Source organism: Lissotriton vulgaris, chromosome 1_1 (genome assembly GCF_964263255.1).
Source record: "Lissotriton vulgaris chromosome 1_1, aLisVul1.2, whole genome shotgun sequence".
NCBI classification, from domain to species: Eukaryota; Metazoa; Chordata; class Amphibia; order Caudata; family Salamandridae; genus Lissotriton; species Lissotriton vulgaris.
This window is the reverse complement of record NC_141685.1, coordinates 470,599,106-470,626,641: the sequence shown is the minus strand read 5'-3', so window position 1 is coordinate 470,626,641 and position 27,536 is coordinate 470,599,106. Positions and strand designations below refer to the sequence as shown.

General features: G+C 46.6%; 1 protein-coding gene across 1 annotated transcript in view; it reads right to left on the bottom strand.

The window, feature by feature from the left end:
* Positions 1-22,929, bottom strand: part of LOC147747365 (interleukin-12 receptor subunit beta-2-like) — a 553,753-nt gene extending 530,824 nt beyond the window's left edge. Inside the window, exon 1 of the mRNA XM_086936246.1 lies at positions 22,768-22,929. The gene's annotated coding sequence lies outside the window, so the exon portion shown is untranslated. The remainder of the gene's footprint in view (positions 1-22,767) is intronic.
* Positions 22,930-27,536: the final 4,607 nt, after the last annotated feature.

Sequence of the window (27,536 nt, the reverse complement as noted above, 5' to 3'; positions counted from 1 at the left end):
GTTGCCCTAGATTGTTGGAGGTTAGAAATACTTTCTTGAGCGATGTTTGAGCTTTCTGCAGAGTTATGTCGTGGTGCGCTAGGGTGATTGTTTGTACTGTCCACTTGATGATTTTGTTGGAAAATCAGTAGACCTAATTGTTCACTGTTATCTGCCTTATTTGTGCAAAAAGCTGTCGTATCTTCATATCCTTGGCTTGCTCCTTGTTGGCCCTTAATTTCAAATTGTACGCTTGCTTGTGATTTTCCTTTGGAACAAACTTGTACCCCGGTTTTCCTTCGCTACCAGTGGCTATTGGTCTCAGCTTTTAGTGGCAAGTGGTAAAAGAGGGGATTGCAGCCCTTCTATACTGGCACTCTTAGAAAATATTGCTGTTCCAGGATCTCTCAAGAATGAGAACTTTGTGTATATTTTTGGCTGAAATAAGCAGGGATTTCCCCTTGTCAGTGTTCCGTCTACCTTGATTAAGACCTTCTCCGCCGAGCAGATGCTCGCTGTGGCATCTAGATGTCTTGTTTATATTGTTGTACTGCCCTCTAGGGGCAATAAGATGCTACTGTTGTAAGCCTTGAGTTGCAGGCCGCACAGGGGACTAACAGCCTTTTCTTCCGTCAGGCTGTTTTGTGTACTTTTTGTATCTTCAAGTTTCTCCCGTTTTATCTTTAAGCTTCCTAGGTCGTGGTCTTGTGGGCTGCTGCCCCTAAGATCTCTCCTAGTAACGCTGTCGCTCTTCCGTTTAGTTGATTTAGATTGTGATCTTGGATTTGATTTTGTTTTTGCTAGTGCTTTTCTTACTCTTCCCGACCTCATGACTCACGGCTAAGTGGTCAGTTGCTCTTTGGGCTGCACATGCATTTTCAGGGCAGCTGAGTAAGAGCTGAGTGAGCTGAGTTAGAGTCGCAGTGGCTGTCCAATATAAGTCTTTTAGATGTCTGTGTTATCAATAGTCGCTAGTCGCGTGGCTGTGCGGATTCTCTTGCAGGATCTCCGGTTCTCATCTGTCTCTGTTACTCATGAGTTGAGGGCTCTGATTGTGTCCGGTTGGAAGCCCCTCCCCCCACTGCAGGGACCTTGAGGGGAACTTGAGGGGGACGGATAGATGCTCTCTCTTTCGGACGAGGCCGGAGTTAGGGACTGGAACTGGTGTTGCAGGTATCGCTGGTGTTGCTGTTGGAACTGCCGTCTTACTCTGCTGCGCTTATTTTTATTTTTTTTCTGGCTGCCAAACTGGCTTTGGCTTAGGGTTAGCTCTAGGCTGGCTTTGGGAGCGCGATAAACTTGGTGCAGGATTAGCTGTGGGATAGGGCAAGCAGGGGCACTCAAGGCTAGCAACTGTTCAGGCCACCTCAGCAGATTACTGTTAGATTTGGGGGTCTCTGTTTGGCACAGGTAGGTACTTGTGACAAATAGGGACCCTCGCCTCTAGTCAGGATAAGGGGATTTACACTCCTAAAATAACCCCTGCTCACCCCTTTGGTAGCTTGGCACGAGCAGACAGGCTTTATCTCAGAGGTGTTGTGTTAAGCATTTGTGACCACATACTGTAACCCAGTGACAACACTACAAATGGACACTACACAGGTTTTTATATAAAAATACACAATACTGTTACTTTAAGATGGTAGATTTTAGCTTAGTTCAGTTCAGTTCAGTTCTTAGATGCAACACTTTGCGTCAATGTACCTTAGGTTGCGTTGCTCTTCCACGACAAGCAATGTCGCAGCAAGGGAAATGCGGCAAAGTTCAAGTACAAAGAAATAAAGACGTGAAAATCTTCCAAATGCTGCACACTTCTCCGGGGATGTGAGAAGTTCTCGGTTCGACGTGTGGACTGCAGCGGCGACACCCTTGTTCCGCGATGCGAAGGCAGCAGATCCACTTGCGACCCTCTTCTCCCTCGATGAGTGAAGCTTCCGCACGATGCGACAACTACAGCGGCGACATCCACGATGCGATGGCAGCAGCTGCGACGGCGGCGTGTTTCTCTGGGATGCGAGGCGCTTTTCTTCGATGCGGTGCAGTGGGACAGTTCCAGCAGCGACATCCTCCTTAGGAGTTACGACGGCAGGTTCAGCGACGGCGACACGCTCCGACCTCGTTGCAAGATTCTTCTCCTGATGCAGTGCAGTGCGACAGCTACAGCAGCGACACTCTCCTTCGGAGTTGCGACGGCAGCAGCAGCGATGGCGACACGCTTCCTCTTCGTTGCGGCACGCTTGTCTCCGATGTGGTGCAGTGCGACAGTTCCAGCAGTGACACCCTCCTTCAGAATTGCGACGGCAGGCACAGCGATGGCGACACGCTTCTTCTCGTTGGGTCGCAGTTCCAGCTCCTTGCGACACACAGTTCCTCGGAAGGCCCAAAACAGCAGCAGGCACTTCCAAAGAACTCTGGGGAGCTGGGGGTTGAAGTCTGTTGTCCCTGAGACTTCAGCAGGAGGCAAGCTCTTTTCCAAGCCCTTGGAGATCCTTCACAAGTTGAAGGCAAAGTACACAAAGTTTCTTTCTCCTTCCTTTGGCAGTGAGGCAACCACTGCAGGCCAATACCCCAAGCAACACTTCAGCTTGGAAATAGTCTCTCCTAGGTTTCTTCAGGTTCCTCTCTTCAGTAAAGGTTTCTTCTTGTAGTCCAAAAGTGATCTAAATTCAAGGGGTTCAGGACCCCAAAATCCTTTGTTCTCTGAGGGGAGAAGGGCCTTTGCCCAGTCCAAACCAGTTCTGAAGCACTCTGTTTACCAGACTTCTCCTTCCCTTTCACAGTGCAGGGCAAGCACCTCAGATGTCCCACAGGAGGTGGAGCCAGCATTGTGGAAGGCAAGTACAGTCCTGGAGCACTTTCTTTACAGGACTCCTTCTCTTCTTTCAGTTTGCAGGGCAGAGACTTCAGCCGCTCCCCAGGAGGCGGAGCCACCATTGTGGAAGGCAGGCACAGCCCTATTCAAGGTTCAGGTGCAACTCCTCCCTCCTATCTAGATGCAGATCAATCTATTCACCACTGGGTGACTCATCCTGTCTCTTGAAATTCCCCAGCCCTGGCACTCACAAAACCAGACAAGGAATACACAACCTTGCAGATGCAGGCTTTGGATAGTTAGACAAGCAAATACCTACTTTCTAAAAGTGTTATTTGCAAACACAGAATGCTAAAACCAACTTCACTAAAAGATGTATTTTATCAATCTGAGTTCAGGCATACTAAACTCGAATTTCTACCATGTTCTCGGAGTCAATTAGGATTATAAAATGTAACAACTCTAACAGCCCATTCTGGCCTATGGAGAACAGGTAGCCTTGCAATAGTGAAAAACTAAAATGGCTGTAATTTATTTATTTATTTATTTATTTTTGACACTTGTAAAGCGCTGCTTATACCCTCAGGCGTCAAGGCGCTCAAACCATTATTGAAAAAGTGAAGAGTGAAGAACTAAACCGGTTACAGAGAAGAATGAATTAGTGAGAGAAAAGCCAGGTTTTCAAAAGTTTGCGAAACTGGAACAGCGTGGTACTTTGTCTGATGTTGAGAGGCAAAGTATTCCAAAGTTTAGGGGCCGCCACCAGAAAGCGACGGTCCCCCCAAGACACTGTTTTGGTGCGTGGAACAAGCAGCTGGTTAAAGGCAGCTGAGCGTAGAGCTCTAGTGGGCTTGTAGATTTGCAGTTTGTCTCGTAGGAAAAATGGTCCTTGGTCATTGAGTGTTTTAAAAACTATACAGAGAGCCTTAAAGTGGACTCTTTTTTGTACAGTCAGCCAGTGGAGATCTTTTATGTTTTTGGCAATGGGTTCGAACTTTGTTTTGCCGGTGATAAGGCGGGCTGCTGCATTTTGTAAAGTTTGCAATTTTGTAGTGACTCGGGTTTGCGCGTTGAGAAATAAACCATTACAATAGTCCAAGGATGAGAGGACAAGGGCAGAAACAAGTGTCTTAATCGCAGATTCGGGAAGAAAAGGACGAATTTTGCGAATCATTTTTAGTTTTAGGTGCGCAGTAGATGCAGTCTTGTTGGCATGATCCATAAAGTTCAGTCCATCATCGAAAACAATCCCCAGGTTCCTGACCTTGGAAGTTGGTATAGGAGGTGTGCCAAAGGACTCCGGCCACCAGGTGGTGGACCAGGCTGGTGATAATGGACCGAAAATGAGTACCTCAGTTTTTTCTGAGTTTAACTTTAAACAGTTTTTCGCCATCCAGTCTCCTATATCTAGGAGCCCTATCTTGAATTTTTCAGCTACTTGCTCTCCGTCACCTTTGATCGCCAACACTAGTTGGGTGTCGTCGGCGTACGAGGTAAGGCTCATCCCGTGTGCTTTGATGGTCTTAGCTAGGTCCGACACATAGATGTTGAAGAGTGTCGGACTAAGGGATGAGCCTTGAGGAACACCACAGGGGGCGGAGAGTTGTGCTGATTGAAAGGGTCCTAGGGTGACCGCCTGCGTTCTATTGGCAAGGAAAGAGGCAATTAGATTTTTGGCCGTATGACAGATGCCTAATCCTTGGACACGGTCGACCAAGATGTTGTGGTCGACCGTGTCGAAGGCCGCTGATAGATCTAGCAGCACCAGTATGGCAGTGCCACCTTGGTCCCTGATGACCCTGATGTCATCAGCGGCTTTGATCAGGGCGGTCTCAGTCCCGTGATGTTTCCGAAATCCAAACTGTGTATTGTCCAGGAGCTGGTGCACTTCAATAAACTCAGAGATCTGGGTATTCATGATCTTTTCAATAGTCTTTGCCAAAAATGGAAGACTTGCAATTGGACGATAATTTTTTAGCTCATTTTTGTCGAGCGAGGGTTTTTTTAGCAGCGGCTTTAGCAAAGTGTTTTTGAGCGGGTCGGGGTAATGACCTGACTGCAAAATCAAATTACAGACCTGCGTGAGTGCTGGTGTGATGACGTCTAGGACTGGTGTGAGGACCGATAAAGGGCAGGGGTCTAGGGGTGAGCCTGATTTGATGGTCAGCAGTGTGTTTTTTATTTGCTCTTGAGTGACTGGTTGAAAACAGGAAAAGGCATTAGCAGAGGGGGAGGTGAAGGCAGGATTAGGGACCGGGAGCAATTTGGAAGAGAATGCTTGATAGATGTCGTCTACTTTGGTGTAGAAAAACGCTGCAAGGGAGTCACACAGTGACTGCGACGGGGGGGGCGTAAGATCCGGGGAGTTACCTGATAGCGTTTTAGTAATGGAAAATAATTGCTTGCTGGAATTTCTGGCCTGCTCAATTTGGACGGTGTAATATTCTCTTTTGGCTTGTGCAATCATGTTTTTATATAGAGCTACAGCCTCTCTATAGGCAGACTTGCTATCTGCATTATAATCTTTCCTCCAGATTCTCTCCTTGCTGCGGTTAATCTGTTTTTGTGTCCTGAGTTTATCGTTATACCAAGGAGCGGTAGGTTTAGCTCTGTTGCTAGAATGTTCCTTGGAAGGGGCTGCTTGGTAAGATGCCTTGCCAATCCATTCATATAGTTGCTGAAGAGCTAGGTTGGGGTCAGTGGCAAACTCTGGGCAGGTTTGTGAAAGTGTTAGTTTAAAATGTTCTAAATTGATGTTTTTCCAGTCTTTAAACGGTAATTTGGGTGCCAGAGGGGGGTTGTTGTTACAGTCCTTGCAGGAGGTGATATTAGCAAAGATTGCAAAATGATCTGTCCACTGCATGGGCAGAATGTTTGTGATATGGAGACCTTCTAGATTGGAGAAAATAGGGTCCAAAATGTGGCCAGCTTGGTGCGTAGGAGACTTAACAAGCTGGTTAAGCCCTAAGTTGCCTAAGTCAGTGGTGAGGGCAACGGAGTCAGCTAGATGATCGAGATCTAGATGAAAGTTCAAATCACCGAGAACAGTGAAGCTAGTTTCCATAGCTACCGATTCCAATATGGTGTTTATGTTGGACAGAAAAGTGGTTTTAGATCCAGGGGGCCGGTATATTAATATGCCCTTAAAATTGAAAGAAGGGGAGATGTTAATGGAAAATTGCATGGCCTCACAGGCGGTGGATGGAATAAGGGTTGTTCTAACTGGGTAGGCATCTCTAGCAATTATGGCCAGCCCGCCCCCTCTTTGTTTAGGCCTGTCCTGACAATAAGCCTTAAATCCCGGTGGGACGGCGATGACCAGATCCGGCTGTGAGGAGTCATCTGTCCAAGTTTCCGTAATGAACAAAATGTCCAAAGCATAGTCAGTGATGAGATCGAATATTTCCTGTCTATGTTTCATTATTAGGACATTCCAGACACATCAGGGCTTGTCCTACCTTATACTTACAATGCACCCTGCCCTTGGGCCTATCATAGGGGTGAATGATATGAAGAAAGGGGAAGGATTAGGGACTGGCAAGTAGGTGCTCTTGCCCATTCAGTATGACAGTACCAGACTGAACGCAGGCTGTGCAATGGCACACCTTAGACACATTTTACAAGGCTGCTTCTTGTGGGTGGCACAACCAGTGCTGCAAGCCCACTAGCAGCATTTGGACTTACACACCCTGGGCACACTCAGTGCACTAGACTAGGGCCTGACAAGTAAACCAAATAGCCAAACATGGAACCACTGATTAATACATCAATTTACAATAGGGAGCACTTGCACTGTGGCACTGGATAGCAGTGGCACAGTGACCAAAGCATCTAACACCAGCAAAAATATGAAGCAACAGCAAAAATGAAAGGAAGATCCACGCCAATGGTGCCAGGTCTAACAATTACAGATTGCAGATTGCTATGGGCTCACACTTGCACCCGATGAGGGCACTTACCCTGGCGGTCTTGCCATGGTAGAATAAGCAGGCTTTTGGTGGTTTGGAGGGTTGTGCTTGGTGGTGCTGGGACAAGCTGAGGGAGGGTGAACCAGGGGCCCCTCGCACCACGCACAACATGCCTGCTACCTGCGGCCTCTCACCGCTGCTCCCTCTGTTGTGCTGGCTTCTGGGCTGCCTCCTCTGCTGCTCACTGTCAGCACGCCTTCACTCTGTTGCAGTCTCTCTGCTGGCTCCACCACAGGCTGCAGTCCACTCCCAATCCCCGGGACCCGCTCCCCTGAAGCCCACCGAATCCTGCCACCAAACCCTGAGATGCAGCGGGATGCCGCGGGAGCTGCGAGAGCCGCCTGAGCCGTGCCGGGCCGGGTCAGCGCGGCTGTATTTTTCATGGGGGGAGAAAAGTGGGGAAACTGAGCTGGCGGGTAAGCGAGCGAGCGAGCTAGGTGGCAGCGTCTGCAGTCACTGGTCCTGCTCGAGCTCCGTGCTCTGTCCTCTGCGCTTCATGTGTGTGCAGACCCCTTCTCCTCCTCGAACTTCTCCAGTGGGGTCCTCGTCAGCAGGGAGTGAGTAGTTCTAAGTTTGCAATTTCCAACATCCTAGTAGGGAGTCACACAGTGGAAGATTTTGGTCTAACCACTTTCGCCAATGCAGTCAAGACCCTACAAACTGAAGATGTCCTAGACATGTTTCCGCAACTGTTCAGAGGATTAGGATGCGTAAAGAGACCCCGATAAAGCTACATATCGACAAAGCGGTCAAACCTGTCGTACTGTGACATCGACGAATACCGTTTCATCTCAGACCTCTCATTGAACAGGAGCTTCTAGACCTGAAACACCAGGGAGTCATAGAAAAGGTTTCCGGCCCAACCCCTTGGGTCTCGCCCATGGTGATAGCGGAGCAGCCCACACAGGTAGGTAAGATCTGGCTATGCATTGACATGAGCTTGCTTAACCAAGCAATCAAACGAGAGATACACTTAACACCGACAGTTGACGACATACTGGCTGATTTAAACGGGTCCCGGTGGTTGTCCAAGCTGGACCTCAATGTGGGGTACAATCAGTTGAGACTGGCAGAAGAGAGTAGATATATAACAACCTTTTCAACCCACATTGGCCTGCACCAGTACAAAAGGCTGAATTTCGGAATCTCCTCAGCGGCGGAGATATTTCAGAACACGGTCCATGAACTGTTGTCAGGTATCCAGGGGTGCTCAATGTTAGTGACGACATCTTAATACATTCTGCCACCATTGAGGAACACCATTGCCAACTCTCCAATGCCTTGCCGACCACGGGGTCACCCTGCATTGAAAAAATGCTTGTTTTCCCAAAAGTCCATAGAATTATTTGGATATGTATTCAACTAAGACGGGGTCAAGGTGGACCCTCGCAAGTCATACGCCATCCAACAAGCACTAGCCCCCAAGACAGCGTAGGAAACCCGTAGCTTTCTTGGAATGGCCACCTACTGCGGGCGGTTCATACCCAACCTGGCCATGCTGGCTGAACCCATGACAGCTCCGACGAAGAAGGATGCCAGCTGGAAGTGGGACCAAGAGGAGGAACAAGCGTTCCAGGACATTAAGACGACGCTTCTGGGAAAAACAACCATAAGGTATTTTGACACGACTCGTATGACCGAACTCCTGGTGGATGCCAGTCCCGTAGGGCTTGGAGTGCTCCTGATCCAAGAAAAAGAGCCAGGGAAATGGGTTCCATTGGCATTTTCAAGCAAAGCCCTCACGCCAACGAAGGCTCACTACTCCAAGATTGAGAGAGAAGCATTGGCAATCAAGTGGGCCTGCAACCACTTCCACTTATATGTCAGCAGACATCCATTCCAAGTTGTGACTGACCACCAACCCCTAGTCCCGCACTTCAGGGGCACCACGCCGCATCCACCGCTAAGAATTGAATGCTGGGCGATTCAGTTACAGCAGTAACAGATGGAGGTGGTGTACCGACCTGGTGCGAAAAATCCCACAGACTTTCTATCACAACATCCCCCCCAGATGACTGTGGCCGGGAAACAACAAGAGTGGAAGACGGAAGAATACATTGACATGATAGCGCAATGGGCCTGCCTAAGCGCTCTAACTATGGACAAGATCGAAGAACAAACCAGCACAGATCATGTGCTCATGAAGGTGCTGGAGTCGGTTCAGAAAGGATCCTGGAGCAGCTTTCTTTGTGATGCCAATGGCTGGGATGGGGCAGACAATCCAGAAAATTCAGGAAGGTGCGAGATGAGCTAAGCTTCGCCCCTGAAGGAGTAGTGCTAAGAGGAGCCTAAATTGTCGTCCCCATGAGCCTCCAAGAACGAGCCACGGTCCTTGCTCATGAAGGACACCAAGGGGCCATCTGAATGAAATCGAGGAGAGAGAAGGTGTGGTTCCCCGGACTAGAAGCTGCCATAGACGCTCTAGAGAGGAATTGCCGGCCTTGCCAGCTAATCAGCGGTCAAGAACACCCCACTCCCGTAATAACCGATGAACCTGCCACCTCCCCCTGATCGCGAGTGAGCCTCTACTTTGAGAGTTTTCCAGACGGAAGAGTGGCAGCGGTGCTAATAGACAACTAAACTAAGTATCCCATAGTTGAAGTAATTGCATTGACTGCTTTTGTGCATCTCCAACCAGTTCTGGAAAAAACTTTCGCATGATTCAGATTACCTCAAGTAATCAAAACCAATAACGGACTCCCATTTCAAGGAGCTGAGTTTAAGAACATGCTCAATTCACTCTGAGTCCACCACCATTGTGTCACTCCCCACTGGCCACAAGCCAACGGAGAAGTAGAATGTTTCATGCGAACACTGAACAAGATCATCCGTATTGCTGTGTCAGAACAATCAGACCCAGAACTTCCTGTTCACAGGTTACGACAGGATTATCGAAGCACCCCACACTCCACGACGCAGAGGTCACCCTGATCCCTGATGTTAGCCGGTCCACGTCGGACATCATTCCCACAGCGAGCAGCTGGATTCCAGAGCCCTATGATCCTGCTGGTACCCAAGTACGATGGACATTGAATAATGAACGAGCAAGCGGGAAGAGAAAAGCCAAGACCAGGGACATAATTCTGGGAAGTCCTGTCCTGGTTCGGAACAGGCACAGCGGATGTACGTTTCGCACTAACTGTGAGCTGGGTCAATGGACCTTATTGTCAACCAATGGCACTGCTATCAACGCTCAACGAGGCGATAAAACAATCACCTGGAATGTATCCTGGTTTAAGAGAATAACAAACCCTGATGCTACAGACTTGATGTCAAGACCACCTTCGACCGGATCTGAAGCTATAGCAGAAGACAGCTTTATCAGCCAAGGACAGAGCCCGACGGTATCTGAACCATCCTCCCCTGAGGTCACTGGTACTGAGCCACCCAAGTCCATGCTTCCAGTGCAGCGAGGTGGTGCTCTGGAGAGTCAGCGCAGTAAACCATCACAATACAATCTCAGACCTTATCCCAAGCCAAAGACTCACAGACTTTATGTGTTTATTTTGTTTTGCTGTTTTGAAGGCAGACTTGAGAAGGGATGTAGCGGTCTAGATGCTGCCGAATGGGTCCTCCCTGTTACCCCTTAGCCCGAAAGGGCCCACACACAATGTAACACTCTCTGGCCAGGCGTGACCAGAGAGCATAAATAAAAGGGTGGAGGTCGCTCTGGACTTCCAGCCCACAGAGAGAGACTAGTGATGTCTGTGCTGTGACTTAGGTCCCACCATGAGGTGCTGCAACGCCTGCCTAAGTGAATAACACAACACCTGGCAAAGCAGAGTAGCAGGGGCCCCGGCACGTGAGACAACGTCACACTCTTCCGTAAGGATTTAAAAACTTGGCTTTTCAGAGAGGTGTATTCCTAAGTCATGGACCTGGTAACTTCGAGACCTGCGACTTTACATAGGCTTTGTCTGGCGCCTTGATGCCCTTGGTTTAAGTTGCGTGTTATAAATTACGTTTCATTCATTCATTCACAGCAGATACATTGGGCAGACAAAAAATAAAAGTCTAAAGCCCCTGTTGCTCACTGCGACCCCCAGTCACACTTTGGCCACCTGATGCAAATCTTGACAGTAAATAGAACAAAGAACGTAAACCCGCCTAAGGATGTAATGGTCCTAGCAATAGGATCCCAATATATATGGGGTGATTAACCTAGGAGTCTAGCAATGCACATAACAAAAATAAGTCAATCCAATTATACTCAACAGAACATGTTTAGAAAATATATATATATTTTTATTTTTTTTGTATACTCTTAGAATTGATATAAAAAAGATCGTACAAAAATAGATAACATTTTAAATCCACAAGATATCAAACAACATACATTGGTGCAAAAAAAGAGGATAAAAATAAGAGAAATTCATCCTGTTTTGAAGCCTTCCCAGTAACTAATCGTGTTTCAATCATACTCTCATACGCACAAAATTCCAAAATAATCTATCTAATACGCTCTCATTCAACTTTCATTCTTCCATGCATTCCTATCGTCCTGGCATATGTAACACAAAGATGGTAAGTTTGTTACATAAATCAGGATGTTATTCCAGATAGTTGACATTAATACGGCATATAATGATTGTAAAACAATGTGCCGTATTTCTGGAAACACAAGCCGACGCGCGTTTCGGTGACAGGCCAGAAGGGCCACACCTTCGTCGGGGCTGGGGGTTGTTGACTGGGAGGGAAAGGAACAAAGATCTGAAAATAAAAAACAATGTCTTAATTCTTTCATTCTATAAAATTACAATCATAACGTATTTAAACATGTACTTTTTCCATTTTTTGATACTTTTTGATTCAGAAAAAGACATTGATTCTTGGTGTTCGTATAACAACTGTATGGTTGACTTTTTGTGGCTGTGCACTGCCCAACTACCTAGAGACACTCCATGAGACAGACTCCCGGTTGGGTGAGATCTGTACGAGGTATAAAGATAACCTCAACTAAGCGACCCATCGAGTACATTTAATCATGACTTTCAAATATCACAGTATAACATACATTCTTTCTAGAGCACATTTAACCAAGTAAAAAAAGACTTTTCACAATTTTATGGCAAGACCGGAGGCTCCTATTATGCTTTCTTATCTTGCTTTATTACACACAGCAGCCAAGATAAGTAAAAAACTACAGTTCCCAGAGGGCCAGGGGACAAACTGGGCCATGGGACTGAAAAAACGTGAGAATACATTAGCCAATCACCAAGAACCTATGAGATAAAGACCCTAACTGACTGCGCAGCTTCCTCTTTTCTTGCTGCTCGCAGTCAGATAAGTGCCTTTATCTTTGCTCTCAGTACTTTTTATGCTTTGTATGCATTTACTGTGACCGCTTGTATTACATTTTAATTGTGACTGTTTAGCGCGACCTCGCGCTAGTTCTTTCGCGCTGTTCGCGCGTTTCTCCTCGGAGCTCCGGCGCTTCTAGCTCGCTCCCCCCTCCCCCCCCCCGTTTTCAGACGCTGTTGGTAGCGTCTCAGCGCGCGCGTCTTCGCGCGCCTTCTGACCTCTTTCTGGGTTCTTCTTTCCCTCCGGTCACCGTTCTGTGTGTGCCTGCTGCTCCGCTTTGTGCTCCAGCCTCCGTGCCTTTGGAGCTCCGTGTGCAGACGTCGCTTCACGCTCGACCCAGCCCACAGCTTGTACACGCCCCCGCTCTGTCCATTAACCCTTTCCTACCTCCTGGGTGTTATTTTTGGCTCTATTGACAGCTGCATCATGGAACGTGATAGTTCCTCAGAGGAAATCCCTTCCCAGGAATCACATTCTTTTAAAAGGGATTTAAATAAATTTATTAATAATTCAGTGGAATCAGCTGTAGAAGTCTCTATGAAGAGAATGTCCAAAAACATGGAAAATTCGATGTTAAGCATCATGTCCAAAATGTTGGCCCAGTCTGCGGGGGAAAGCAGAAAGAAAAAAGTGGAATTCTCTGCTCAATCTCGTGTCCCCAAAAAAGCGTCTTTGATCAGCGAGTCTTCCTCGCATTTGACTGAGGACTCTGTTCCTCCCAGGCCTCCTTCTAAGGAGGGGTTTGTTGGCTCCGAGGGTAAACGCAAACAAAAAGAGAAACATGCAGAGTCTCCTAAGAGAAAATTGGTAATTTCCACTATATTGGACACTGATGACGATGATGATGATGCTAATTTCGATGACGCTGACCAATATTTTGATCTGTTTGATACTACTGACCCTTCCCCCCCCCCTGCTAAATCCCCCAAATTGGATTCTTTTTCTTTTGAGCCTGTTTTTGACTCTGAGGGTTTACCCATGTTTGATCCCTCCACTATTCGTCACCCTAATTCCACCGAATGGTTCCCTTCTCACCATGTGGGAGAATATATCTCTGCCAGGCTGCGTCTCCCTTTGGAGGCACCGGTAAGAGCCAGACTTAAATCCGAATGTCCCAAACCTTCTCTTCCAGACAAAATTACGATGGTCCCTTCCATCGACCAACCTCTCCTCACTTTCTTCTCCAAGTTCGGCAAGGACCCCCGCAGAGGGGTGGATAAAGCTTGGACCACTTGCCAGGACAAACTATTGGATGTTGTGGGCCCTCTCGCCCGTATCTTTGATCTGGCGGAAGCTGCCCGCTTAGAAGGTTCTGAACTTTCTGCAGATGATGTTTCCATGTGGGCCCAACGCGCCTTCTGCCTTCTAGGAAATGCCAATTCCGCTATCACCCATGAGCGCCGTAAAGGTCTCTTAATCAAATTGGATCCCAAACTTTCTAATCTGGCTCCCATGGATCCTGGCCCCAAGGCAAATGGTCTCCTCTTTGGAGATTCTCTGGTTCGTGACCTTAGTAGATTTGTTTCTACGTTTGCTTCTTTGGACAAAGCGCAGCAAACAGTAAAGAAGGTCTTCGCCCCTCGGGTTTTTGGACGGGCCGGCAGAGGCAGGGGTCGCTCTTCCGGCCGTCCCTACAACCAAGGCTCCAGAGGTTCGTCCAACAACAACCAGGACTACAAGCCTCAGTTCTATCCCCAACGTGGCCGCGGATTCAAAGGCAGAGGCCAACGAAATTATCGTCAAAACTCCAACCAACAAGGTAAGCCTTTCTTCTTCCCCTCCTGTGGGGGGTCGCTTAAAACTGTTTCTTCAAAAATGGTGCACACTCAGTTCAGATCCGTGGGTCTTAAGCACGGTACAAGGCTACCTGATAGAGTTCCTTTCTCCTCCCGTCCAAACTTCTCTTCCCCCCCCTCTCGTCTTTTCAACTCTGATGGCATCTCAAATTTCAAACGAAATCGAGACCCTTCTCCTCAAAAGAGCAATTCAAGTTTTTCCCTTCGACTCCTCAGGCTTTCTAAGCTCCATTTTTCTTGTTCAGAAGAAAAACAAGAAGCTCCGCACGGTCATCAATCTGAAATGGTTCAATCAGTTTGTGGTTTACCGCCATTTCAAAATGGAGACCATTTTACATTTGAGGGACACTCTTCGTCCCAACGATTGGATGGTCCGTCTGGACCTTCAAGACGCATACCTCACGGTCCCCATCCATCACTCTCACTGGAAATTTCTTCAATTCCAGTGGTCAGGTATCAACTATTGTTTCACCTCTCTTCCCTTTGGCCTATCTTCCGCGCCATGGTGTTTCACAAAGCTTTTGAAACCAGTGGTCGCTTATCTTCGATCTCTTGGCATAAGGCTAATTATTTACCTGGACGATATCCTTCTCATGAATTCGGACAAACAATCTCTCCTTTCCGACCTTCTTTTGACTCAGTCCCTTCTCCTAGATCTGGGTTTTCTCATCAACAAAGACAAATCGTCTTTAACTCCTTCTCAGAACATGGAGTTCTTGGGATTCCTGGTGGACTCTGCTGCAGCGTCCCTTCGTCTCCCCCTTTCCAAGGTTTCCAAGATCAAAGCGGAGATCCTATCTGTTCTTCAGTCCTCTCTTTTGTCCCTCCGATCTCTGGCACGGATTGTCGGCCTTCTCTCTTCTTCCATTCAGGCCATCTTTCCGGGTCCTCTCCATTATCGTGCTCTTCAGCGCCTAAAAATCCGTCATCTTCGTCAAGGCCTTGCATATTCAGATCTCGTGGCTCTAGACCCCGAGTCCCGCACCGAGCTTCAATGGTGGATAGACCATTTAGATGCGTGGAACGGGCGCACTATCTTCGCCACGGCCCCAGATCTAGTCTTAGAATCAGATGCAAGCCTGTCGGGCTGGGGCGCCCGGTGTGGACCAATCTCGACTGGAGGTTCATGGTCCGCAGAGGAGTCAAAGTTGCACATCAACTGTTTAGAGATGCTTGCAGGTTCCTTTGCGATCAAAAGCCTTTCCAAAAACAGGATTCACTGTTCTATTCTCCTCCGCATGGACAATGTTTCTGCGGTCCGCTACATCAACCATCTTGGCGGAACACGGTCCAAACCCCTGGCGGACTTGGCAAAGAGTCTATGGGAATTTTGCCTCGCCCATCATCTCTCTCTGACCGCCGAGTATCTCCCTGGAGATCTCAACAGCGTGGCGGATTGGCACTCGAGATTTCTTCGAGATTCCAGCGATTGGAAGCTTTGTCCATCCGTTTTCCTCTCTCTTTCCCATCTTTGGGGCCCTTTCTCTATCGATCTTTTTGCTTCCCGTCTCAATTCCCAATTGCCCCGGTTTTACAGTTGGCGCCCGGATCCCCTGGCCTTGGCGACAGACGCTTTCCTGCAGGATTGGTCTCGTCATCTTCATTATGCCTTCCCTCCTTTTCTGATGATCAACAGGGTTCTTTCTCAGGTTCGCCGCCAGTCCTCGTCCCTGGTTCTAGTTGCCCCCTTCTGGCAAGCCCAGGTTTGGTTTCCGACTCTTCTCGAGATGGCAGTGGACTTCCCGGTCCTTCTTCCCTCTTTCGGAGACCTACTTCTCAATCCTCAGGGCGATCAACACAATCTCATTCTCGATTCCTCCCTGCAACTCTCGGCCTGGAAAGTTTCCGGCCTTCCCCTTCTGACGTCCTCATTTCACAAGAGGCTTCATTCTTTATCAACCAGGCTTGGGCTCCGGGAACCTCCAAAGCATACAGATCCGCCTGGTCTCTTTGGACAAGCTGGTGTTTGGAAAGGGACCTCGATCCCATTTCAGCCTCTCTGTATTTCATAATTAACTTCCTTGGTTCACAAGCCAGTGCCAGTAAGGCTTACCGCACCATCAATCTCTATCGCTCTGCCATCTCCCTATACCATTCCCAAATTGATGGTAAACCAGTTGGTGCTCACCCTATGATTTGTCGTCTACTCAAGGGTGTCCGTTGTGCGAAACCTCCGTTGGCTAAGTATACCTCTTTATGGGATGTTACAGTGATATTTAAATTGTTTAATGATTGGCCAGACAATGCTGTTCTTTCACTAAAGATGTTATCTGCTAAACTCACTATGTTACTGTGTCTAGTTTCCATTAAAAGAGTTTCTGATGTTAAGGCTCTAGATGTTTCTGCTCGCCAATATTCTCCTTCAGGTGTGCTGTTTCAGATACGCAGACGTACTAAGACTAATTTGGATTCAGTGTTTTATCCTTATTTTCCAGCTCATCCCAAACTGTGTGTGGGACAATGTTTAAAAGTGTACGAACACCGAACTGCTGATCTCAGAACGCCCTCTCATTCTCAACTCCTTATTTCTTTTATTAAACCCCATCTTCCTGTCTCTTCTCCCACTCTGGCCCGCTGGGTCCGTTGGGTCATGTCTCTTGCCGGAATTGACGTCTCCGTTTTCGGGGCTCATTCGGCCAGGGGAGCCATGGCTTCTACAGCCTTTTGGTCTGGCTCTCGCCTGGAAGACATTCTGAGATCAGCAGACTGGTCAAATGACAGCATATTTCGCATGTTCTACTGCAAACCTGTTCATACTGTGGCTTCTGATATTGTTAATATGCTTTAAACAAGCATAATAGGAGCCTCCGGTCTTGCCATAAAATGTAGATTTTTCTAGTATTCTTGACGGAAAATCTTAATTTTATTAAAGACACGGAGGCGAGTATTATCCCGCCGCAACATTTCTTAACTTCTGTTCTCCCTCCCTACAGCGAATCCAGCCTTGCCACCGGCTTCATCTTAGAAGATCTACCCTGCACCTTCTTCGATCTTCTCCTGCAAGTGCTCCGATTCCATTGCTCCCGGATCCTCCTCCTGGACGCCTGTTTGGTCTTCTCCCTTGGATTCCCCTGATGCAAGACTTATGTTCCTGGACTTTGGCTATATCCTTAATTTTATTCATTTTCCCTTTGTTTAATGACTATTCTTGATCTGCTCGCCAGCGAAAAGAGGAAGCTGCGCAGTCAGTTAGGGTCTTTATCTCATAGGTTCTTGGTGATTGGCTAATGTATTCTCACGTTTTTTCAGTCCCATGGCCCAGTTTGTCCCCTGGCCCTCTGGGAACTGTAGTTTTTTACTTATCTTGGCTGCTGTGTGTAATAAAGCAAGATAAGAAAGCATAATACTCGCCTCCGTGTCTTTAATAAAATTAAGATTTTCCGTCAAGAATACTAGAAAAATCTACATTACTAGTGACAGTCAGGGAAGAAGAGTTTAGGGGGCCCTACCATGAGGTGAGGTCATTTACTGTAACAGGTAGTGGAAGAATCATAGGCGTAATATTTAGACATCTTTTACATTATTATTACGTTATGGAGAGCAACAAAAACATATGCGCAATGTTTTCAGGTCATACTGCAGTGGTACCTAACGATTTCTCCTTCTATTTTTCATGGCCATTATTTAAACCAGGGAAGACATAGGTTCTCAAGTGCGGTACCGGATGTGAGTGGAAATAGATATTGCCATCTACCACACATAGGACTACTGGTCTCAAGTATCTGTATCTTTACTACTAGAAGTTTTTTTTTTTTTTTTTTTACTCAAAAAGTTGTCTTCCCTGGTTTAAATAATGGCCATGAAAAATAGAAGGAGAAATCGTTAGGTACCACTGCAGTATGACCTGAAAACATTGCGCATATGTTTTTGTTGCTCTCCATAACGTAATAATAATGTAAAAGATGTCTAAATATTACGCCTATGATTCTTCCACTACCTGTTACAGTAAATGACCTCACCTCATGGTAGGGCCCCCTAAACTCTTCTTCCCTGACTGTCACTAGTAATTGTGAAAAGTCTTTTTTTACTTGGTTAAATGTGCTCTAGAAAGAATGTATGTTATACTGTGATATTTGAAAGTCATGATTAAATGTACTCGATGGGTCGCTTAGTTGAGGTTATCTTTATACCTCGTACAGATCTCACCCAACCGGGAGTCTGTCTCATGGAGTGTCTCTAGGTAGTTGGGCAGTGCACAGCCACAAAAAGTCAACCATACAGTTGTTATACGAACACCAAGAATCAATGTCTTTTTCTGAATCAAAAAGTATCAAAAAATGGAAAAAGTACATGTTTAAATACGTTATGATTGTAATTTTATAGAATGAAAGAATTAAGACATTGTTTTTTATTTTCAGATCTTTGTTCCTTTCCCTCCCAGTCAACAACCCCCAGCCCTGACGAAGGTGTGGCCCTTCTGGCCTGTCACCGAAACGCGCGTCGGCTTGTGTTTCCAGAAATACGGCACATTGTTTTACAATCATTATATGCCGTATTAATGTCAACTATCTGGAATAACATCCTGATTTATGTAACAAACTTACCATCTTTGTGTTACATATGCCAGGACGATAGGAATGCATGGAAGAATGAAAGTTGAATGAGAGCGTATTAGATAGATTATTTTGGAATTTTGTGCGTATGAGAGTATGATTGAAACACGATTAGTTACTGGGTAGGCTTCAAAACAGGATGAATTTCTCTTATTTTTATCCTCTTTTTTTGCACCAATGTATGTTGTTTGATATCTTGTGGATTTAAAATGTTATCTATTTTTGCACGATCTTTTTATATCAATTCTAAGAGTATACAAAAAAAATAAAAATATATATATTTTCTAAACATGTTCTGTTGAGTATAATTGGATTGACTTATTTTTGTTATGTGCATTGCTAGACTCCTAGGTTAATCACCCCATATATATTGGGATCCTATTGCTAGGACCATTACATCCTTAGGCGGGGTTACGTTCTTTGTTCTATTTTCTGTTTTCTCCCCCTCACGGCCTGCCTACATCCTTAAAAACCCACCGGGGAACCCCCTTCTTTCATTAAGCAAATCTTGACAGTCACAGTCTTTACACACTTAAAGCTAGTAGTGTAGCGCGTGCCCAGCAAGGCAGTTCAGCCGAGGCCTCGTTGCGTGAGGCAACGTTACACGGCACAGACAGCGGACAGACACGGCAGGTTAAAAGTCTGACGCGCCCGTTACTCAATTCAGCCACCTGATGCAGATCCTGACAAGAAATGCTGGCTTGAAGCTCCTTTTCATGTGCTACACCTGTCTTGAAACTTCTTTTCATGCACCAGCACCTAGCGCTGCTTTAGGCCACAGCACTGCCTCAGCTCACGCCACAGTCTGGTGTTAAAGTCACAACATGTGGCATGCGATCATCACCAAAATGTTGAAGTGACTGCACCACACAAGTTGTAAAGGTAATACACCTTTATTAATGGACACCAAAACTGAAGCGTGACTCTCCTTTCGCCAGCCATGGAGCAACCGACTCTGGTAGGATCCTGCACTCACAATAATCCAACATCGCTCACTGCATGAGATAATCAACACTCTAAACCCTGAGTACTAAACTCTCAATCAATCAATCAATCAAAGCATTTATATAGCGCACTACTCACCCAGAGGGTCTCAAGGCGCTGGGGGAGGGGGGTCCGCTACTGCTCGAACAGCCAGGTCTTGAGTTGCTTCCTGAAGGCGAGGTGGTCCTGGGTCAGGCGGAGGTGGGTCGGGAGGGAGTTCCATGTCTTGGCGGCGAGGTAGGAGAAGGACCGTCCCCCTGTGGTGGCTCTTCGGATGCGGGGGACGGCGGCGAGGGCGTGGCCGGTCGATCGAAGCTGGCGTTTGGGAGCGTAGAAGTTGAGGCGGCTGTTGAGGTTTCTGGGCCTTGGTTGTGTAGGGCTTTGTGTGCGTGGGTGAGGAGTCGGAAGGTGATTCTCTTGTTGACCGGGAGCCAGTGCAGGTCTCTCAGGTGTCCGGAGATGTGGCTGCGATGGGGGATGTCCAGGATGAGTCGTGCTGAGGCGTTCTGGATCCGCTGGAGTCTCTTCTGGAGTTTGGCGGTGGTTCCGGCGTAGAGGGAGTTGCCGTAGTCCAGCCGGCTGGTGACGAGGGCCTGGGTGACCGTCTTCCTGGTCTCGGTGGGGATCCACCGGAAGATCTTACGTAGCATGCGCAGGATGTTGAAGCACGACGAAGAGACGGCGTTGACTTGTCTGGTCATGGAGAGGGAGGAGTCCAGGATGAAGCCCAGGGTGCGTGCGTGGTCTGTTGGTTTGGGAGCGGTGCCCAGGGCCGGGGGCCACCAGGAGTTGTCCCAGGCGGAGGGTGAGGATCCCAGGATGAGGACTTCCGTCTTGTCCGAGTTCAGTTTCAGGCGGCTGTTCTTCATCCATTCGGCTACCTCTTTCATCCCTTCGTGAAGGTTGGCTCTGGCGGTGGCGGGGTCGTTGGTGAGGGAGAGAATTAGCTGGGTGTCGTCGGCGTAGGAGATGATGTTGAGGTTGTGCTGGCGTGCGATGTCTGCGAGGGGGCTCATGTAGACGTTGAAGAGGGTTGGGCTGAGCGAGGAGCCTTGAGGAACGCCGCAGATGACTTCGGTAGCTTCAGATCTGAACGGGGGGAGGCGGACTCTCTGTGTCCTTCCGGCGAGGAAGGAGATGATCCACTCCAGTGCCTTCTCCTGGATTCCGACTCTCTTCTTACATTAGTCTGTTGTGTCATTCACAATTCTCTTACACTCACTAAAGCATACAGCGTGGGTCAATGGGTCAGCCCACTTCAGCCACTGGCTATCTTCACTGTGAATGATGGCATTCACTCTTTCACGGTGTTCACATCTGCACACAAAATAGTTCCCTACAGTGCCAGGGACTATTATGGCAATTTCTGCTTTTGGAAATTAACCTGTTGATTTGCATTAAGACACTGTTTTTTAATGTATTGGTGTGGCCCGGGCATCTCTCCTGGCAATAAAGTATTACAAAAACCATAGAAAAACAAAACAAGCATTGACAAACCCAAAAGGCTGTCAACCAATGCCAAAGCTATTGCCTTGGCAAAATGCTTGTTTAAGTGTGCCTAGAGACTCGCTAGTTTATCTAAATAACAATAATAAAAATACATACAGATATACATACATACATACAGGGCTTTTGTCCAGACCTCTTCCTCCGTGGGTCTGTTTTAGTGCATTCAGATGTTGCTTCTGTCCACCAGAGCATTCACCGTGAGCTAGTGGGACAGCCCTCTTCATCCATTGTCTGTTTCTCACTACGAGTGACTACATTTTTTTTTCTATTTTTGCACAGCTGTATGAAAAGGAGATCTGGTGTACTTGGGCTGCTGGGCCACTACATTACTTTTATATATTTTTTGTGCCTTCTATTTTCCAGATTTTTGGAAAAAAAGGTAACATATAACACACTTGTCAAGGACGGACCTATTGTCTTTGTAATCGCTTGTTTTGCTTTTGGTTTCACTATGCTGTGTCTATTCTCTGCTACGTTTATTCCATGGTCGCTGGCGCATATTTTAGAACTATCGGCAGCAGCAGTAAGCAGTAAAAAACACAAAACATCGATCAGCTCTTGAAATAAACAAGAGCACGAAACAAAGAACCCGTCTTAACTCTATATTATTTTACTGTGGTGGTTTCTACATTGAACTGTAAATCGGTCACAACAAGCGTGTGTGGAATGGTCTATATATGTCTAAAGTAACGTGGCAAATCTATACTTTAGAATTCTTTACACCGAAATATCCAAGCAGTCAGTCTTGAGACAGGCATGCACAGACGGAAACACAGGAATCCTGAGGAGAACTTTGGTTCTGATGTCAATAAAAACAAAAACAATCAATCAAGGTCGGTGGATACCATATGTACGGCCAATCAGGCATTGACTAACGCCGCTATTAATATTAACGAATACATCTGTTTTACGCGCCCACAAGCAGCAGCCCACCAAACGCCCCTAAAAAAAACATCGCGTGAGCTACAATAGAAATCAAAATAACGTGTTTAAAAAAAATAGCACTTTTAATCATTTTTATGAAGTTGTTTTTATTTTCGAGTGGTGTAACATGCTAAACACCCTATCCCCAAGCACCTGCCTTAAAGCTTAACGCTCACTAAACTTAAGTTAACATGACCATACCTCTTTTTTTTCCTGTCGCGTTCCGCCTCTGCACATGCAACTCCTCAGCCTCGATTTACAGCTGGGGGCGCGCGAATTTCCAACAGCTGCGCGGATGGATACTGCCCAGATGCGGCCTCAGGTGTAACCGCACATTCACTGGCGCTCTGTCAAGAGCAACGAAGGGGCCGCGCTCATCAAGGCAGCGATATTTTCGTTTCGCAGAAACGCGCCTCTTCGCTGTAGCGGAACTGTTCTGCTATAATTAGCCCTAAGTGCGAACAGCAGTCTGATGCGACAACCTGCCCCGCTGCCGAAAGGTTTCGTGCCCGTTTCTCCTGCGTCTGCCCTGTTAGTAGACGGTTAGGGACCCTTTAGTTTGTAACTAAAAGTTTTGGGTTGTACGCGTACAGTGCTTCGAGCTATATAAATACAATTTCAACACAATACTTTAAAATGTAGGTGAAAAAGACAAAAAGCATCTTCGGTCCAATGTTCCATGTCTGGTGAGCACAACACCTATCTGAAGGGTACCACATGGAACGAAATGAACCTTCTCAACCAATTTCGATCACCCGCGCTTACCTATCAAAACAATGTTCGCCAGACACACATCGGATGTGTAAGGTACTTCTGACAAATACATCAGCGCCCTCGGTTTCTGAGCGCCACTCAAGGACATCATAAAATAATGAAAGAAACTCGCAGGCAATGCCGTCCATTGTGACCAACAGACAGACCCTCGAGCGGTCAGATCTTACCTTTCTGCAGCACCGATGCAGCATGTGACGTTTTCGTAGTAGTTTCTTTTCCTCTCGTGCAGTGAGGGAGCGGCAAGTCTACAGAACTGTGAACATTTGTCTCGAACAGTATCGCCAGGTCCGAGTTGCTGCAGCGCACTCGTAGGTGATAAACACCCAGAAGAGGTACAACCCACAAAATGACGCTGATGGGCTGAACTTCAAGTTTCTATATACAGCAGTCCGCATTATCCAGCCATTGAATTATTGCACAAGTTAATTAAGGGCGTGTCTTAAAATGTGCATTTAGATGTCTCTCAGTGAGTTTGCTGCTATTGCATTCAACAGGGGCGCATTTAGATATGGGCTTCTAGGGGCTGAAGGGCATTAACAGGGCAACCAAAGGAGAGACAGCTGACACTTCAATCAATGGGGCAAGTTATCCTTGGAGCCAATACAAGAAATAGGGTGATAATCTGTGCATTTTTAACATATTGATCAAACCTGATACAATTACAACAAACATGTTTTCGAGAATTTTGACAATTCTACTGACAGAGATCTTTAAAAAGGGGAAAGATTTGTTTGAAAATTAAAACGCAGATGTTGGAAATGGGGTCTCTTGTTGGCAGTGGTTTGCACTCTGTCCAAGTAGAGACCCTCATTCTGGGCACGATAAGTCTGTCACATAGCTCAGATAACCCCTGCTCACCCCCTTGGTAGCTTGGCACAAGCAGTCAGGCATATCTCAGAGTCAATGTGTGAAGCTTTTATACATACAAACACAGTAACACAGTGAAATCACTACAAAAGAAGTCCATGCCAGATTGGAAAAATAACTAATATGTATATGAATATAACAAGACCAAAACAACACAAATTCCAACATATACAAGTAAAGATATCACTTTTTAAAGGTAAAATCATTTCAGTCCATAGAAATTTCTGGATGCGTTTCTTTTAGAATAAAGTACCTTGATTGCATCAAAACACAAAGACGAAACGGCCACAATGGAGATGAGGTGCCGTAAAAACAAGCCGATGCATAAGTTTCTTACTCCCAGGGTATGTGATGCATCGGTTCCTTACTGCCAGAAGAGGTGATCTGTTGGTCCCTTACTGCTACGTATTGGAGGTCATGTGTTGGTTTCTTACTGTCAGGGGAGGTCATGCGTCGGTTTCTTACTGTCAGGGGAGGTCATGCGTCGATTTCCAGACACGTGGCCTCGGTTTCTTACTGCTGGACAACATCGATGAAGGAATCAGCACCCAGGGATGATGCGTCGAAAATCCAGACACACTGCGTCAATGTCACAGTGATAAATCAGGTGCTGCGTTGGAGTTGGAGTGGTGTGCCGTAGACTTTGGTGATGTGGTGCTCGAAACTCACCCTGCAGGGGTTCTTCTAATGTGCTGCATCAGAAAGCTTGGGCCTGTTGTGAAAGTCTTTGTCACTCCCCTGATCAGGAAAAACACTACCGTGCTGGCAGCGGCGATGCGTCGAAGTTTGTAGCAATGGGTAGATAAAAACAGAAGTTGGGAGTCAATGCATGGATTTTCTCCTTCAGTTCATCAGATTACACTTCCAGGGGCCCAGTAACTGGATTTTGCCTCCCTTAGCAAGTCAGGACTCTTAGCAGAAGACCCCAGGCACTGGTAGGTGAAGTCTTTGATGGCCCTGAGACTTCTTAACAGGGTGCAAGCACGCACACACCATTGGAGAACCTTGGAAAGCTAGATAAAGAAAGCAAAGTCCAGTCCTTTCACTCTCAGGACAGAAGTAGCAAGCTGCAGGCCAGCACAACAAAGCAACAGGCAGATAGGCAGTCCCTCTTGCAGCATCCAGCTCTTCTTTCTGGCAGAATGTCCTCAGTCCAGAAGTGTTCTGATCTGAGAGTGTCAGAGGTCCAATACTTATACCCTTTTCTGCTTTTGAAGTAAGGAGTTCCTCGCTCGAGCGTACTCAGCTTCAAGGATACAAGGTGGCGTCACAGAGGATTTTCGTAGAGTGGAATGCACTGAGAAGTTTAATACTGGAAGAGTAAGAAACCAGTGAAACCAGTTCTTAATAACAGACGCTACCACACCTGAAACCCACTGCGGTTTGGTATCATCACCGTATTATAAAATCAATTTTCATACAGGATATAGGTATTTATATAAGCCTCAAATAGACCCTGCTATTTGTCCGATGTCCGGTGGAGCTACCTGTTAGATGAAGAGGAGATGGGTTGTGGATTCCCTCTCGGCCGTCACCTACCCAGCCGGATTTTGGACAGACTTTCCTTCGTCTCTCTGTTGTTTCCCCCTCCTACCCTTTCACCCCTCCTCTTCCACCTCTACACTCCCTTCTTCTCGCCCTCTTCCCCTTTAATGTTTTTCTGTTGAGACCTAGCCATTTGACCGATGCCCTGTGGACCTACCTGATAGCTGAGGAGGAGATGGGCAGAGGATTCCCCCTCGGCCGCCACCTACCCAGCCGGACCTTGGACAAACCTTCCCTTCATCTCTCCGCTGTATCTATACACTACCCCTTTTGCCCTCACCCCCTTTCCATTCCTCACCCCATTTTCCTTTTCTGTTATGCTCCTAAAAAGTTTTTTCTGGTATCGCAACATTGTATCTTCTGCTATTCATATACTAGAACAGGACTTGGACATTCTACAACAGGGACAATCTCAACTATGTTCTATTATGTTATTGAGCTCGACTCTGCAATCGTTGGGTGCTGGTTATATGCCTTGGCGATTTATCAACAGTACGTCTCTATTTTCAGCATACTGTCTAACTGAAAAACAGATTACAATGGCACAAAGGGGAGCAAAATATACAATGCTGAGCATTGAAAAATTGGACAAATTACCTTTTACTGTGGCAGAGTCACCATTCACAGAATGGTTAATCCATGGCCATATAACACTAACGGTCACTACTTTCTAGTTTCAGTATTGCCTAGAACAACAACAGGCAGGCAGATATGAAACGATGGGTAGGGAATTCATCAGGGAATCTTGGGAATTTCCTTACAGATTTCGATGCACCGAAGTGTTTCTTAGCGGTACAAACTAAGAGAATTCTTCAAGTGGATCTCTCATATGCCAGGATATCATGCTTCATGGGGCCTGTTGCTAACTTATCCTGCCACTTGAAAGGTTCCCTAGCTGCTGTGATTAATCTGGTGTTCAAGTTGCTTTCTAATGGGAGTTACTTGATGCTGAATGATCAAGAATGTTGTGGGATGCTACCAGGCATCGCATGTCTTGTCACTGTAAGCTCAAGGGTTGCTTGCTGTATGCAAGTATTGTTTCCACCGATCCACATAAGCAAGGAGGCGCTGTTATGGCCTTCGTTGAGTGTTTCATTTATATGATTTGTTACTCTGAGCCTAATGAAAGCCATGCTTTTGCAGCAAACTGTTCCCCTAACCTCTGCCCGAGAAACTTATGATCGCCAGGTTGCAAGGTCCTCTGCCGAGATACATGCACTGATATGAACGTACCGCCGTTTCCATTTCACAGAAATGGTACAACGTATCTTTAACATGTCTGATACAACGGGTATTGTCCACCTTTTTAAGACCATAGGTTCTGGACTGTTAAGCACCTTTCAGACAATCCTTGGTGTTGTTCCCAACTTTATACACTCCGTATTCGGAAGCATTTTTCGAGGGTTTCCACTGATCCTGTTTATAATAGCAGGTATCCTGATTGTCATTTTTCTGCTACGCAATGGATGTCCCAGTCACCAAGGAGATGGAAAGAACGCTCTTGGGGCGCCAATACCATGATTGCATGGTAATCCATCCGGGCACACCTCGTCTTCGAGAACTGAGCGAGTCTTGGTTCTTGTCATTTAGACCAGTCTGGATTGACTGTATTCTGCCTCTCCTCTGATGCCTGTTCTGTGGACAAGAATGCAAGTTGGATGCCTGTCTAACCCTTCCAAAAATTGCGCCACCAGACATTGGTGCTTTACTGGTCACGATAACGGCCATTGTTCTGCAGTGTCCTCAGTGTATTTCAATGTTGATGTTTGCATTCTTAGAGCCACAATGGGATGCTTCAGCTCCTGTTGAGAAGGATACTGGCTCCTCTACAAATACTCAGGCCTCGGATGACACTAATACCTCCCCAGCAACGGCTGTGGTAAATACGGAGGAGCATCTGAGCTCGATTGACCTCATCTGCGAGGTGTTGCAGGGACTGTCATCTGCGATTGCAGGCAACAGTGATGTTGCGTCTCCCAGCCAAGACACATAAACATTTGGCTCATCGTGTGCTGGGAAAATTCGGCCTTTTTCAAAAACAACAAAATCTGAAATTTTAAACAAAAACACTTTTTCTAAACTGAATGGCTTTCAGTCTCTCATTGTTCGGGCTATATATACAAACTTATTTAGTACAGACTTCTATTGTATTTACTATTTTCTATTTTAGCATTTTATAGAATTTTTGTATTTTTAAGGGATTTATGACTGCGTTTAGCCGGTTAGCAGTACGTAGAATTTGTAATATATCGTCCAGTCGAATGAGGAGTGGATGTTATGTTCCATATAGGTACCCCAATATAGGCTCAGGTACTCACCTAACCTTTCACCTATATTCTCTGTACCATTACACTACATAACGGTTCTTAATACTGACCTTCTACCTAGTTACGGGAAGGTCCAGAGATTTCATGGGGTTTTCTCCGAAAGCTTAAGCCTCATTCATTATGCATGAGGATTCTTGGAATCACAGAAGGATAACAGGCCTACCATCTCCTGCATAATAACTATGTATAAGGGTCAT